The sequence below is a fragment of the Hippocampus zosterae genome, chromosome 7 (genome assembly GCF_025434085.1).
Source record: "Hippocampus zosterae strain Florida chromosome 7, ASM2543408v3, whole genome shotgun sequence".
Lineage (NCBI taxonomy): Eukaryota > Metazoa > Chordata > Actinopteri > Syngnathiformes > Syngnathidae > Hippocampus > Hippocampus zosterae.
In genome coordinates, this window is record NC_067457.1 from 6,516,168 (window position 1) to 6,529,602 (window position 13,435).

Here is a 13,435-nt window from a genome sequence, read left to right on the forward strand (position 1 = left end):
CCCAAAATTACCACGTATTTTACAGCCAAAAAGGAAGACAATGTATATAGTAAGGTATTTTTGTAATAAAATAAAAACATATAGTATTCCTTCGTTGAAAGGTTTCCTTTACATTTTTGAGCTCTTACTGATTGATATACATTGCCGAAGACAGTGAATACTTTGAGGGGGAAAAGTTACTGGGGCCCTACAGAAAGTTTTCTTCCCAATATTAAATGAAGTTTGTGATTTCACTGAGATCCTTTGGGTACAAGATTGCAGGTTCTTCAGCCCCCGGCCCCTTTGGGACCAGCAGAGAACACCCCGCAAGCATCCAGACGAGACTTGCGTCTCAACTATTCCAATGGATTTGGCCTGATCAACAAAGCATCTTGATATAATGAATAAAGTTGGCTTGCACGTTTGGAAGTGTGCGTATGGGTGTTTTATTTGTACTTTATTCACGATCGCCAAGAAAGCACAATGACAAAACGACACGATCTCATTGTGCAACTCGTCTTCAATCGAAAACAAAGTTGGCTTTGCAAACTCTCTCTCCTGATCTCAGGGTGGCGTTCTGAGGCGGGCAGCGGTAGGAAATACTGGCGTGGTCGAGGGGTGGCGGGTGAGGTTGAAGTGCCGTCACATCGCCCGCGAGACGCCAACCGTCTCACCAATAATGTTTTTTACCTTAAAACCCCCGCTCGTGGTCAGCCGCCTTTGACTACATAAAAAAATCGAAATTTCCGTGCAGGGATGGCATGGCGGTAAAATACATCCCTGTGTAGGCAGGCAGAACGAGTTCGAACGTCTGCTCTCCATTTATAAATTTAGCAAGAGTCGAACCCGGATATCCTGTCACCAAAGTTAGAAGTTTGAACTAAAAGCGAACACTCCACGATAACTCCAGGAGTTTCAACCAAACATGTTGCTTTTTGATCCTGCACATCATATGCCTGGCGGCCTATGATTACATGTAAAAAATTGAAAATTTTCGCGCCAAAATAGCCGAATGGTAAAAGACATCGCTTGGTTGTCAGGCGAACCGAGTTCGAGCCCCACCATGTGGTCCATTTTATATATTAAGCAAGAATCAAAAATGGGTTTTGCGGGTAACAAGTATCGTCGTTTTCCATTAGACCATGCAAGGTCACTGAACAAACATTTCAGGTAGCTAATGATTCACCTTCACATTGATGTTCTCTATTATATATATGTAAAAGCAGGAGCTGTACCTGTCAGTCTATAGTTGAATGGTATACGACTGTGAGTCCCACCTGGTGAACTCATGTTCGGTCAAAGATGTTCTCTATTATATATATGTAAAAGCAGGAGCTGTACCTGTCAGTCTATAGTTGAATGGTATACGACTGTGAGTCCCACCTGGTGAACTCATGTTCGGTCAAAGGTGTTGGCATTAAACACCTTCATTTTTCCTTCACATTGACGTTCTTTGTTACATATATTTATGTAAAAGCAGCGGCTAGAACTGTCAGACTATGGCCCAATGGTATACGAATGCGAGTCCCCCCTCGTGAACTCCGGTTCGAGCCCGGGTCTTCGCTTAATATTTAAATATGTTTTACCGGAAGTGACGTAATCACCGGAAACCTATTTAAACGGCGACAACGAGTCAATCATTCTTGCTGTCTTTTGACAGCCTGCGCTTGGCTACACTCTGCTCCTGCTCCGCACGCCTGTCTACAAGATCACGCAGAACCCGAACAAGGTGACTTTTTACTCTTTAATAGCCTCTCAAAACACTCCCATTTCCTCACTTTGAATGGAAAGCAGCACGTTCAACGTGCTCGCACCTGGCAAACATCCATCCATCCATTTTCTGGAACGCTTAATCCTCACTAGGGTCGCGGGGGGTGCTGGAGCCTATCCCAGCCGTCTTCGGGCAGCAGGCGGGGGACACCCTGGATCAGTTGCCAGCCAATCGCAGGGCACACAGAGACGAACAACCATCCACGCTCACATTCACACCTAGGGACAATTTAGAGCGTCCAATCAGCCTACCATGCATGTTTTTGGAATGTGGGAGGAAACCGGAGCACCCGGAGAAAACCCACGCAGGCCCGGGGAGAACATGCAAACTCCACACAGGGAGGCCGGAGCTGGAATCGAACCCGGTACCTCTGCACTGTGAAGCCGACGTGCTAACCACTGGACTACCGGGCCGACATGCAAAGCAAAAATGTTTGCTCGAGCATTGCAATTAACGTCTCCTGCAACCTTGCAACAAACACTTTCTCCAACTTCCTAGGAAAGCTACATTCGCCGAGAGGGTAAGTAGACAAAACTCATTTCCAAATTCACAATTAAACCGAATATGCATGTGTGCATACTAATTGTGCCATTTCCGTTCACAGGTAAAAATCTTCAAATCGTGTTGTGAACCATTTGGAGCAAGCCCAACTAATCTCTTTTCTGTCCACAGGCTTTGCATCTTCTACAGAATGGCCAAATCGACTGCAAGGTAAAACTGCCACTTTTGAATTCATATCAGACTAAATCCCAAATGTGTCTATTCTCACTCCTGTCTACACAGGCTCACCTCAACAGAATGACTCTTAAAATGGCTGCCATCCTGTGGCGTTTGGATCTTCCAAATATCGGGGTGCCCAGCCACACGCTTGTAAGGTTTGAATATTTAAGAGTCGAGGGTTAACGTTACCGTGTCTTTCAGCCCACCGTGCTGTCGAAGCGTCCAGCTCTGCTCTCTTCACAAGTGAAGCCAACTCTTCTATAGAGGTGCACATGTGAGTACTCGTAATTACAAAAGCACCTAATTGAGCACAGGTGTCAAATCCAGAAATTTGAGAAGTTTGGTTTAATCACAGGACCACCTCCAGAGGTGGCTGTGGCTAAAATTAAACGGTAGCGGGGCTCCTTTCTTGCTCTCTCGCATACGGAGACAAAAGATCATAGTTGCTGTCCGGCTTTCAACGACCTTGCTGATGATCTGATCATTTAAATCAGGTGTTGCACCAGCGGAGGAAACGGGCGGGAGAGTGACACTGAACATTGCGTTTGTCCCGCTCTTATCCGCCAGGTGGTGCTGAAGAACCACGTTGTGAAGTCGAGTCGTCCTCAAGGTTTGGGCCTGTCGCAAAATTCCGAAGTCCTGGAACTGTTGGTTGGAGGCGGCGCTGGTGCAGGCCCTCGGGAAACGTGGCGTCACGATTCACCTGATGTCATGCATGTCATCAGGTGACGGAAGCTACAAACAAAAAGCACAGCACATTGAATTTAAGCACGCTCACCTGCTTTTTCTTTCATTCTGCATGCAGTGCAGCTTCAAGTCAGACCCTCTGCCTGCTGGGCAAAGAGACAAATGCGACAAGCTTGTAGTAGGTCCTCACCGCTGCCTCCATTTTCAACGTTGCTGTTCAAAGGTACAAAAAGGAGTTGACGAGCCTTTGTGACATTGGCAGGTTTGGCCACCTTGGATGAGTCGCTGGAGCAAGTGTTGCGGCAAAAGATTCCAGTGAATTAATCTGTTGAAAAATGAGCTTGTACAGCAGCAGGTTCGGGTAAAATGGAACTGCATTTTGGTTTGTAATTGGTGTCTACTCACCTGTACTTTGTCATCCAGGTGGAGTCTGAGGCCAAATGTGACTGAGCCATCTGCTGGTAAGAAGGCTCAATTCATTTCAACAAGCATGTTTCCCGCAGTGTTAGACTCCCCCCCCCCCCCCTTCAGGCAGCAGTCAACATGATCGGCCTCCTGCACAAAAGATCCAGCAACTTGTCTCTCTCGCTAAGTTTCATGCCAAAAACATCTTTGTCTGCACAAGACATTGACTTGCGTGTAACTCACAAATGTCTTTCTTCTCAGGTCAGCGCACTTGTCCGACATTCTACTCACGAGCCGACCACTTCGCCACCCAGGGTCAAGCAGACTGCCATCCAACTTGCAACTTTTTCCTCTGCTTTGATTGTCTGTTCTGCAAAAGAAATGGTGTTCTTTGTAATCAAGCTTTAACTCTCATCTTCATTCCTAAACACATCACAAAAACAACTTAAAACCTTTTTTCAGAAATTATTAAATTTTTTTCTAAATTTTTTTTGCTGGGAAGAGAAATTGAAGTGGGTGTGGCAAACCTGGAATAGCGGCTCATGATTGGCTGTTGAATGTGAAAGTGGGTGGCGCATGGCAATAACATGCTGTGATTGGTGGAGACCAGGGCGTGGATATGCAAATTAGGCGTGCTCTGATTGGCCGAGTCTTGTTGGGGCGTGGTTATGCAATTTTTTGCAAACGAGGGCCTCGCCGTGATTGGTGGGTGCCAAATTGGGCGTGGTTTGGGCGCACTTCGCAGACATTTTTCTAAGTCCCACTTGAGTTGTGAGGTGAGAGTTGCACTTCGGTCACACCAGACGGTCTTTTCACTGTTCCCGTCGGTTTCACATGACCCAAAAGCTTAATTCTTGGAGTTTCGGGTCATGTGGCGACTAACAATACAATACAATACATGCTGATTTATATGGCGCTTTCACAACAGCGGCAGCTGTAACAAAGCGCTTTACAAAACAGTTAACATAAAGTAAAATAATAAATACAACACATAACATAAAACACGGTAACGGGACAGCAGTGTTACACTTGTGGCCATACAAGTGACTGATGTGCAACTCTCTCCTCAGGACTCGAGTTTTCAGCTGCAGTGAGCACTCAGCATGAAAGGCTTTGAGTGAGTTGAGGGTGGACTTAGTCATGGAAGACAAAGACTTGAATTCTAGTTGAACAATTTATTGTACAGAAAGGCAAACAGGACAATGTGAAAGCATTTTACCAGTCACAGTTTGTGTGGGCCAGTTCAAGTTGCGCACACACAAACACTGACGACAGGCCTGAGATGGGAGCAGCCTAAGTCTTGCATGTGCTTGACCAGCTCATGTGTGATGACACACCAAGGGGGACACGAGCACGCCCGACTTCTCTCACTGAGACAAAAACTAAGGGCCGTGTACTCCACAATATCATGATCACACTCTTCTGGTCAAGTTTTAAATGACATTGAAGTGGGCCAAGTTAGTCATGCATTTTATATATATATACACACACACACACACACAACGTTTTAAACTAACTTGGGCTACCTCAATGTTAAAAACATATTCCAGAAGTGCTTAATGATGCAATGTGTAGTTGACAATGTTGTGCAGTACACGGCGCAGAAGTTTAAGTTGAGTGAGGCAGGCGGGCGTACTCACCTCCACCTTGTGGTGAAACGTGACATCAGCTCTCCAAGCACACAACAAGGCTCAATACTCACGTGTTCAAATGCAGGTTGGGCTCCCTTCCGCATGTCCTCAGAGTCTGTCGGCTGCACCTTTGGCCCAGTCGACTCTTCGATCTAGTCAGGCAGAAAGAAAAACAAAAGTGGGAAGTCATACTCTTCTGCCCCCCCCCCCCCCAATAAAAGTTTGTTTTGGTCGGTTTTTGTTATGATTTGTGTTATTCTTAACAGAATAAGTGGCAGACCTTCACTTCTAACACGTCCATTTCCAAATCTGCCACCTCGCGGCTTTCTCTCCACACCTCATGTACATTGAGCAACCTCCTTTCAATCAACTGCTCAACTATTGAAAAGACTCAACGTCGTTCAACCGTCCACTAAAGTTCCCGTAAATTGGAGACGGCAACACTGCCTCCTCCTCGCGGACGAAAACGGGATCTCAATCATCATGAGAAATGCTCACGCCACATAGAGAAACACGCGAAAATCCTTGAATGGATTTGGGGACTCGAAAACAAGTGTGAAAATGACGGTATATTTGTGGACATTATCAACACGTATTTTATGTAATTGAGTATTTATTTTATGAAACTCACAAATCTATTTCGAAAAACAATTGCTAAAAGTCACGGATGCATTTGTGGGAATAGTTTGCAGACAAATCTGCCTTCATTTGTGAACTGGCCACCGTAGTTGTGTTTTTACGATAACTTCCATGACTTAGTAACAATCAACAAATTAGAGGAGCGACATGCGGTCATGATGCTCCGAAATTGTCTGCATCAATACATTTACATATAGTTCGTTAAAAGGTTAAAACTACTCACTGTGAGTCCGACTTGTTGTCCGCGGAAAAACTTGCTCGCTGAACCGGATATGGTACCCTTCTTGTTATTGTCCTTGTTCTTCTTCTTGGAGATTGGAGCTCAATGGTCCATATCGCCCTCTGCTGTCAAGGAAGCCATAAAGGCATTTGGCAAGAAATCAGAATCGGAATTAAATTCCCCGAATTGGTCAAGAATGCAAAAGCACACAAGGAATTGACCCCCGCTCCCTTCCAGTTACGACTCGTCCAGAGTAATATATACAGAACAACAAAGACCACTTGATCTACTTGAACTACTTGATCCCCCCTCCCACCCGACAAAGGTGGGTGTATTTTTCGGTGGGACGACACTTGTAAAGTTGAGGGCCAATTCAGTCGCAGTTTTGTCGTTCCTAAGTTCGCCAGTAGACGGCGCCCTTACGTTTCGTGAAGACTTTTTGTTGTGTTGTCGTTTGGTTTGTTTTGAAGCGTCAACACTTTTGGCGACGGGCGCGAGCCTCCCGCGAGTTTGCGGTCGAATTATACAATGATTCTTACTGCTGTTAGCTGACATTGTAAAATCGAAATCGGGTTGATTTGCCAATGGCGAGCACTCTGCTGGAGTTTGAGAATTTGTGGTTTCCCGGACAGTAGGGGGCGATATGAACTAAAGACATCCAATTCACCAAGAAGAAGAATAAGTACAAGCACAAGAGCGGTACTACATCCGGTTCAATGAGCAAGTGATTCCGCTGTCCACAAGCCCTTTTCTCAGTGAGTAATTTTAACATTTTAAACTGACTTCGCAGTTTGTAGTTGTGACTCACTAATTCACTGGAAGTTATGGTTAAAAACAACGTCAGCAAAGGGCAGTGAGCGAGCACGCCGCCGACAGGTAGACCTCAGCTGTAATCAAAAAGCAATCGAGAACCGCGTTTGACTTGAATACTATTCTGTATGTTTTCCACACCAAAGCTGCTATCAGCAGTGGGAGTGTGATGGCTTCACATCGGGGTGGGGGGCAGATTTTTTCAAAACTATTCGCACAAATGCACCCGTGACTTTGTTCACCTGTTTTTCGAAAGGAGGTTGCTCATTGTACTTCAGGTGTGGGAGAGAGCAGTGAGTGGATCGCAGATGTATTGCGAGTGCCGGCACGTTTGGAAATGGACAGATTTAAAGTAAAATTCTGCCACTTTACGAATAATGACTAAAATTAAAAAGAAACGATTTTTTTACGGACTCCAGTGTGTGACTTTCCACTTTTTTGTTTTTCTGCCTGACCAGGTTAGTCAGATTACTGGGCCGAAGGCGCAGCCGCCAGACTCGGAGGACATGCGGAAGGGACACCAACCTGCATTTGGACACGTGTGAGGACTGAGCTGTGTGGTGTGCTTGAAGAGCTGATGTCTGATGACACGTTGCACCACAAGGTGGAGGTGAGTGCGCCCGCCCGTCTGTCTCTCACTCAAACTTGTGCTTCGTGTACTGCACAACAGTGTCAACTCCACAAATGCCACCCGAGCATCATCAAGCACTTCTGGAATATGTTTTTAAACCTTGAGGTGGACCAAGTTAGTTTAAAGATGTCTCTATGTATGCATATATATATAATATCTACATACATATGACTAACTTGGCCCACTTCAATGTCATTTAAAAACTTGACCAGAAGAGTGTCATCATGTAGTTGTGGAGTACACGGCACTTAGTTTTTGTCTGAGTGAGAGAAGTCGGACGTGCTCATGTACCCCTTGGTGTGTATGAGATGTCAGTGACCTCACTGACATCTCATGATGACATCTTGAGCATGTGCTGGTGAAGCACATGCTCCCATCTTGAGACTGTCATCAGTGTTTGTGTGTGCGCAACTTGCACTGGCCCACACAAACAGTGACTGGTAAAATGCTTTCACATTGTCCTGTTTGCTATTCTGTCCAATAAATTGAACTTGAATTTGAGTCTTTGCCTTCCATGACTAAGTTCATCCTCAACTCACTCAAAGCCTTTCATGCTGAGTGCTCACTGCATCTGAAGACTCGAGTCTTGAGGAGAGAGTTGCACATCAGTCACTTGTATGGCCACAAGTGTAACACTGCTGTCCCGTTATTCTCCACATGACTCAAAACCCCAAGAATTGAGCTTTTGGGTCATGTGAAACCGACGGGAACAGTGAAAAGACCCTCTAGTGCAGGGGTGTCCAAACTTTTTGCCAAGGGGGCCAGATTTTATGTGGTAAAATGTCGGGGGGCCGACCTTGGCTGACATTCTTTACATTGAACAATATTGTTCAACAAATTTTAGTAAGCCAGCCTGTTTCACATTTCCATTTTTATTTTAATTTCAACAATCTTAAGAATTTCTTTTGGTTCATTTGAAACAGGTATATCACATGCAACTGATTATTCACTTGACTTTTTCTTAAACAGAAGTCTCCTGAGTGCAAATTGATTGATTTGAAACATAAAATGTATCACCATGACTTTTCAATAGTCACAAAACCTTTGACTCGAACAACAGGGAAATGAACAAGCAATACACATATCCACAACTGCAAGGATCATTTGAAATATGACATATCAGTCAATATGAACACGGAGTGATGTCTTGTTAACTCGTGAGTGATGCCCTCTAGTCTCTAAATGCTATTACTCATTTAGTGAATGCTATTACTCATTTAGCCACTAGAGGGAATCAGTACTCTATGAAACATCACTCACCAGTCTACGAGACCTCAGTCAATGCAACACGTGTTCCATTGCGCCCAACCTGCGGGCCAGACGGCACTGATTTTATGACAGGGGCCGAGGGCCGGATGAAATTCGACCGCGGGCCGGACTTTGGACATGCCTGATTTAGAGTGTTCAATCAGCCTGCCATGCATATTTTTGGAATGTGGGAGGAAACCGGAGCACCCGGAGAAAACCCACGCAGGCCCGGGGAGAACATGCAAACTCCACACAGGGAGGCCGGAGCTGGAATCGAACCCGATTATATATATATTCATATACACATGTATCTATCTATACAAATATTTTACTTACATGTTTATATATAATATTTATATCTTTGTGTACGGATCGTTTTGGTATAATTAAATACAACCTGTTTGCTTTTTACCGTCGTTCAAATTTGTCGCCATTGAACGTGCCTTTCCTTTCATTCAGCACCCACTGCCGAGACGAGAATCTGAACCGGTGTCGTCGAATCGCACCGTCGTGTCCTTTGCCACTGGGCCACGTCGGCTCGGCGGCTCCCGGCCGCTCTACAGTTTTATTCTCGGCAAGTCAAAGCCGGAGCCCCGAGGCGCTGGCCGTCCGATTTTTGAGGATGTATGGAGAGGGAGCGCTGTTGGCGGCAGGTCACCGCTGACCGAGAGGGTTCGCCGCGGGTTCGTTCACTTGAGATCCCGGGTTCGAATCTCGGCAGGGGAAATGTATTGTATTTTTTCGGCGGGACTGTGCAGTGCTTGTTCAGTTGAGAGACACTTCAGTCGAAGGTTTGTCATTCCTATTGGGCACCAGTAGACGGCGCCCTTACATTTCGTTCATACCTTTTGTTGTGTTGGGTTGATTGTTTTGAAGCAGGGGTCCCCAACCTTTTTTGCCCCACGGACCGATTTATGTCAGACAATATTTTCAGGGACCGGCATTTAAGATGTGGCGGATTAATACAACAAAATAATATGGCATGAGCTCCATGAAAACTGTGGTGTTTTCGAAATATAATAATAAACACAAGGAGCGTTTAATCTGGCCGCAATCTGATCGCTATGGTCATGTTTAATGCCTTCAAAATACGATACAACGCAAATTCAAAGTGCATAAAAATGACGACTCACCACAGCCCCAAGCTTGATTTTCTGGAACTAGATGGTCCCATCTCGGGGTAATAGGAGACGATGACACCTTAAGTGTGTGGTTTATGTCCAGTCTACTTAGTAATTTTGTTTTAGTCGCCGTTGCTGCAGAAACCCCCCACCTCACACAGGTCGGAAATAGCAACAGTGCTATTGTGGCGATCTCAGAGTATTCAGCCATAACTTTAATCCAGTTGTCTCGAACATACTGTTAAGGCCACAGTCATTTGCGATCTCCAGCTGTTTTTTAACTCATTTTGCGACCTCCAACGTTTTGTTTTTAGCATAATCAGTCACGTGACGGAGAAGCGTGGTTTGACGCAAGTCAAGCGTGACACAGACGAATGTAATGGAGAATCCAATAATTTTTCAAAATAAAACATCTTTCGTATTCCGAAATAAAACAGAATTAAGTTCTATCTGTGCGGACCGATATCGAACCGCGGACCAGTGGTTGGGGACCCCTGCTTTGAAGCATCAGCGATGACAGGCGCGAGCCTTGCGGTCAAATTTTACAATGATTCGGAAGGGACTGAGGGCGATGCTCAAAGTGACGGAAGTCGTATTTTGTGCAAATCCTTTCATTCTCTGTGACATTTTCTGTGAAAACACAAAAAGGCCACATTGGCATTAAATGTTATTCGGTCTACTGCCCTCTATAAAACGGGTGTCGTCTCACCGAGTACAAGAGAAGACGAACTGCCCTGAAACAATTGAGAACAGGGTCAGAGGCCATGCAGTCCTTGAGACAATCTTGGAAATGAGAACACAGTGCTCAAGATGTACAAGGTGACGCATCTTTGTGCATACAAAATGATAGAATGAGAGTTATAATCGCACTGTGGACCCTAATTAAATACTTTGAGTATGAGTAATTGTCTTTTCACATTCAAGGCTCTACTCTAAAACTTGTCCGGAAAACAAGGTCCTGTCCAAGTCATCAATTGTTATGAAATATTAAAATTCTCTGGATTTGTTTGTTTTGACTTACAATTTTTTTTGCTGGCCACAATTCTCAGCTGTCGGCCAAATGTCAGTTCATTTTTAATAATTTCACAAGGAACGACGCAGTCTTTGCTCGATGATGCCCTCGGCATGCCATTAACGACATAGTCCGGGAAGAGAATGAATAAATGAATGAAGCAACAGGAACACAAATGCCTCTGGCCGGGCAGTAGGAGCACAAATATGTTTTTTTTTTTAATTATTTGCCTGCGTCTGCCCCGCCGCAAAAAAAAACAAAAAACAAAAAAAACAAAACGTTCTCTTTCGACTGAGCGTGACTTATGAGGAGCCGTTTTGCATCTAACATCACAATGCGTGGTTTCATTTTGATCAGACTGGCAAATTCTTTGAAACAGTCCTTTCAGTTATCTTAGGTCGAGTCACAGGGGCAGCACAGGACCTGTGTGAAAAGTGAGCAGCTGTTTAAAAAGCAAATCTACAAGAAGAATCTGGACTTGAGTTTAATGAGCTTTGGGAGCGAGTGCCATAAATACAGCCATCTCTACAGTGCGTCCTCCGTCTCTCTGTTAATTATTTGATGACTGACTCTCACCATCTCTCGCAACTGACGACAGGACAGCAATGGAGTGACATCATTGACTCGTGCACGAATACGTTATTCAGAGTGCACCAAAAATGGAGTACCAGTGCACCCACTAGGTGCTCCAATTGGGGAGGCAGTACTGGCTACGTTCAGAAAATATCGGGAGCAAAGTGCAATCTCCTTCTACGAACCCGCCCACTCTCAGAGTTGTGCACGGGCGTCAGAAAAAAAAAATACAAAAGGGCCCTATATATAAATATGTGCTTCCCTTGCGTCTCCCTCAAGATGTAATAAACTGGTTTCCAATGGTTGCACTGCTGAGTGGTGAAGCTCGACGGAAAATCCCACAGCTATTAATTCAGCGTGGCCAATGTATGTACAAATTTGTTTTTATGGCTACATTTAATTGTTTGCGGCTTTTAATCAGCAGGGTTTTGGAGTCTGGAAATTACAGGATGTATTTCGGAGGAGGTCTGCGAGAAAATAAGATAAATAAGATAAGAAAAGCTTATTAAGGGGACGAGTGAGTTCGGTTCGGGAAATGGCAAAAAACGAAACTTGCCTCCCTCGACATTTTTTCCATTTCTGACTTGACCTCAGTGCCCTGAGTTGCCGGATACAAGTGAGTCCTCTTGAAGCTGTAAGTTAATAAGTGACCTGGGATCAGCTGCCAGTCTCTGAAAGAGTTCTCTCTAAGGATGGAGGGCCTTCTCATCAATAAATCTGAACACACTCCAACTTTCTTTTTTTTTTTGGTGATGTTTTCCATGTAAGATACAAAACAAGATTTAGGATCTGGTTGTATTTTACAAGGTTACGTTGAGGACAAGACATCAAAATGATGAATAGTTTTCAGCATAAGCACGTGCACACACACACTCACATTGTGCTCTCCGTGAGGCGAAACCATAGAAATAGTCGCAGTGCTGAGGTTTGCTTCCAATGAGCACAAGAAGGATTTTGAAGGCTCAACTAAGCTCACTCGTGTTTCCATTAACTTTTTTTTTTGTTAACTGGCTTATCAAAATAGTTCCCCTCCATTTTTCCTTTACGATTCACTTCGATGGTGCTCACATGCGTCTGAGCGCCGCTTTCATCCCCTCACCCGCAAATGTACTTTACTGTGTAGTCTAAAATGAATCATTCCTTCTGCTGGTTTACTTTTCCTATTCCTATTTAATCTATTTTTATAAATGGAATCACTTTAAACAGTTTTTTTTTTCTGCAACAAAGCAACTTCATCAGCTAGGAGAGGGCACATGCTGAAAAACACTTTAAAAAAATTGTCAATGATGAAAATGGAAAACGCGCCTGTGTTTTCAGTCTTGGCATCTCCAAGTGTGGTCGTAGCCTCGAACAAATAGAATGTTGCATCTGGGCTTCTCCAACACCGCGACTTTTAACTGTACTTTGCAAATAAAGAAAGAAAAAGGCAATGTGAGGACGTGCCGTCGGCTGGCGGCCATTCAAGGTTGGATACTCACTCTCTCTAAAGTCAGCTGGGAGAAGCTCCAGCTTTACCGCCATCGTAACGACTACAAGTACTGAGGAAAAGGGAAGGAGACAAAGGCTAGTCAATAAATTGTTTCGCCACTTGAATTTTTTTTAATGAGATACCCACAAGTAACCTGGCAAGCAATGTTTTTAGTCCTTTATAGAGGAGCGGTATTTTGGCACCGGATGAAACTTTCCAAAAGGGAACCGATCAGGTTTTTACAACATTGTGATTTAAAGGTACACACACACGCTAAGGCTCTGACAAGACGAAAAGTCAGTCGAGAACGAGATGGGAGTAGTTTTCACATCTGACATGAAGGCACTCTCCCATTTTCTATTATAGCCACGTTCCAATTCTTCATTGGGGTGTTTGGTGGCATCGCCGAGATCTCAATGGGCCCTTTCGAGTCAGTTGCAATGAAAACATTGGATATCCATAGAAATTGCGCTAAAACGTGCTGCAGGGAGGTCGGCGGGAAATGACTCGGGCATTCCAG

General features: G+C 44.6%; 1 long non-coding RNA gene across 3 annotated transcripts; it reads right to left on the bottom strand.

The window, feature by feature from the left end:
- Positions 1-401: 401 nt before the first annotated feature.
- On the bottom strand, positions 402-6,173 carry LOC127603997 (uncharacterized). Of its 3 annotated transcripts, none has more exons than XR_007963173.1 (8): positions 6,056-6,173; positions 5,265-5,345; positions 3,806-3,927; positions 3,563-3,712; positions 3,348-3,482; positions 2,158-3,205; positions 1,321-1,793; positions 402-1,214 (listed from the first exon to the last, which is right to left on the bottom strand). It is a non-coding gene; the product is annotated as an uncharacterized LOC127603997 (long non-coding RNA). The 3 variants fall into 3 exon arrangements; XR_007963171.1 differs by having other exon boundaries at positions 3,806-3,932; XR_007963172.1 differs by having other exon boundaries at positions 2,158-3,173; positions 3,249-3,482; positions 3,806-3,932.
- Between the last annotated feature and the right edge of the window lie 7,262 nt (positions 6,174-13,435).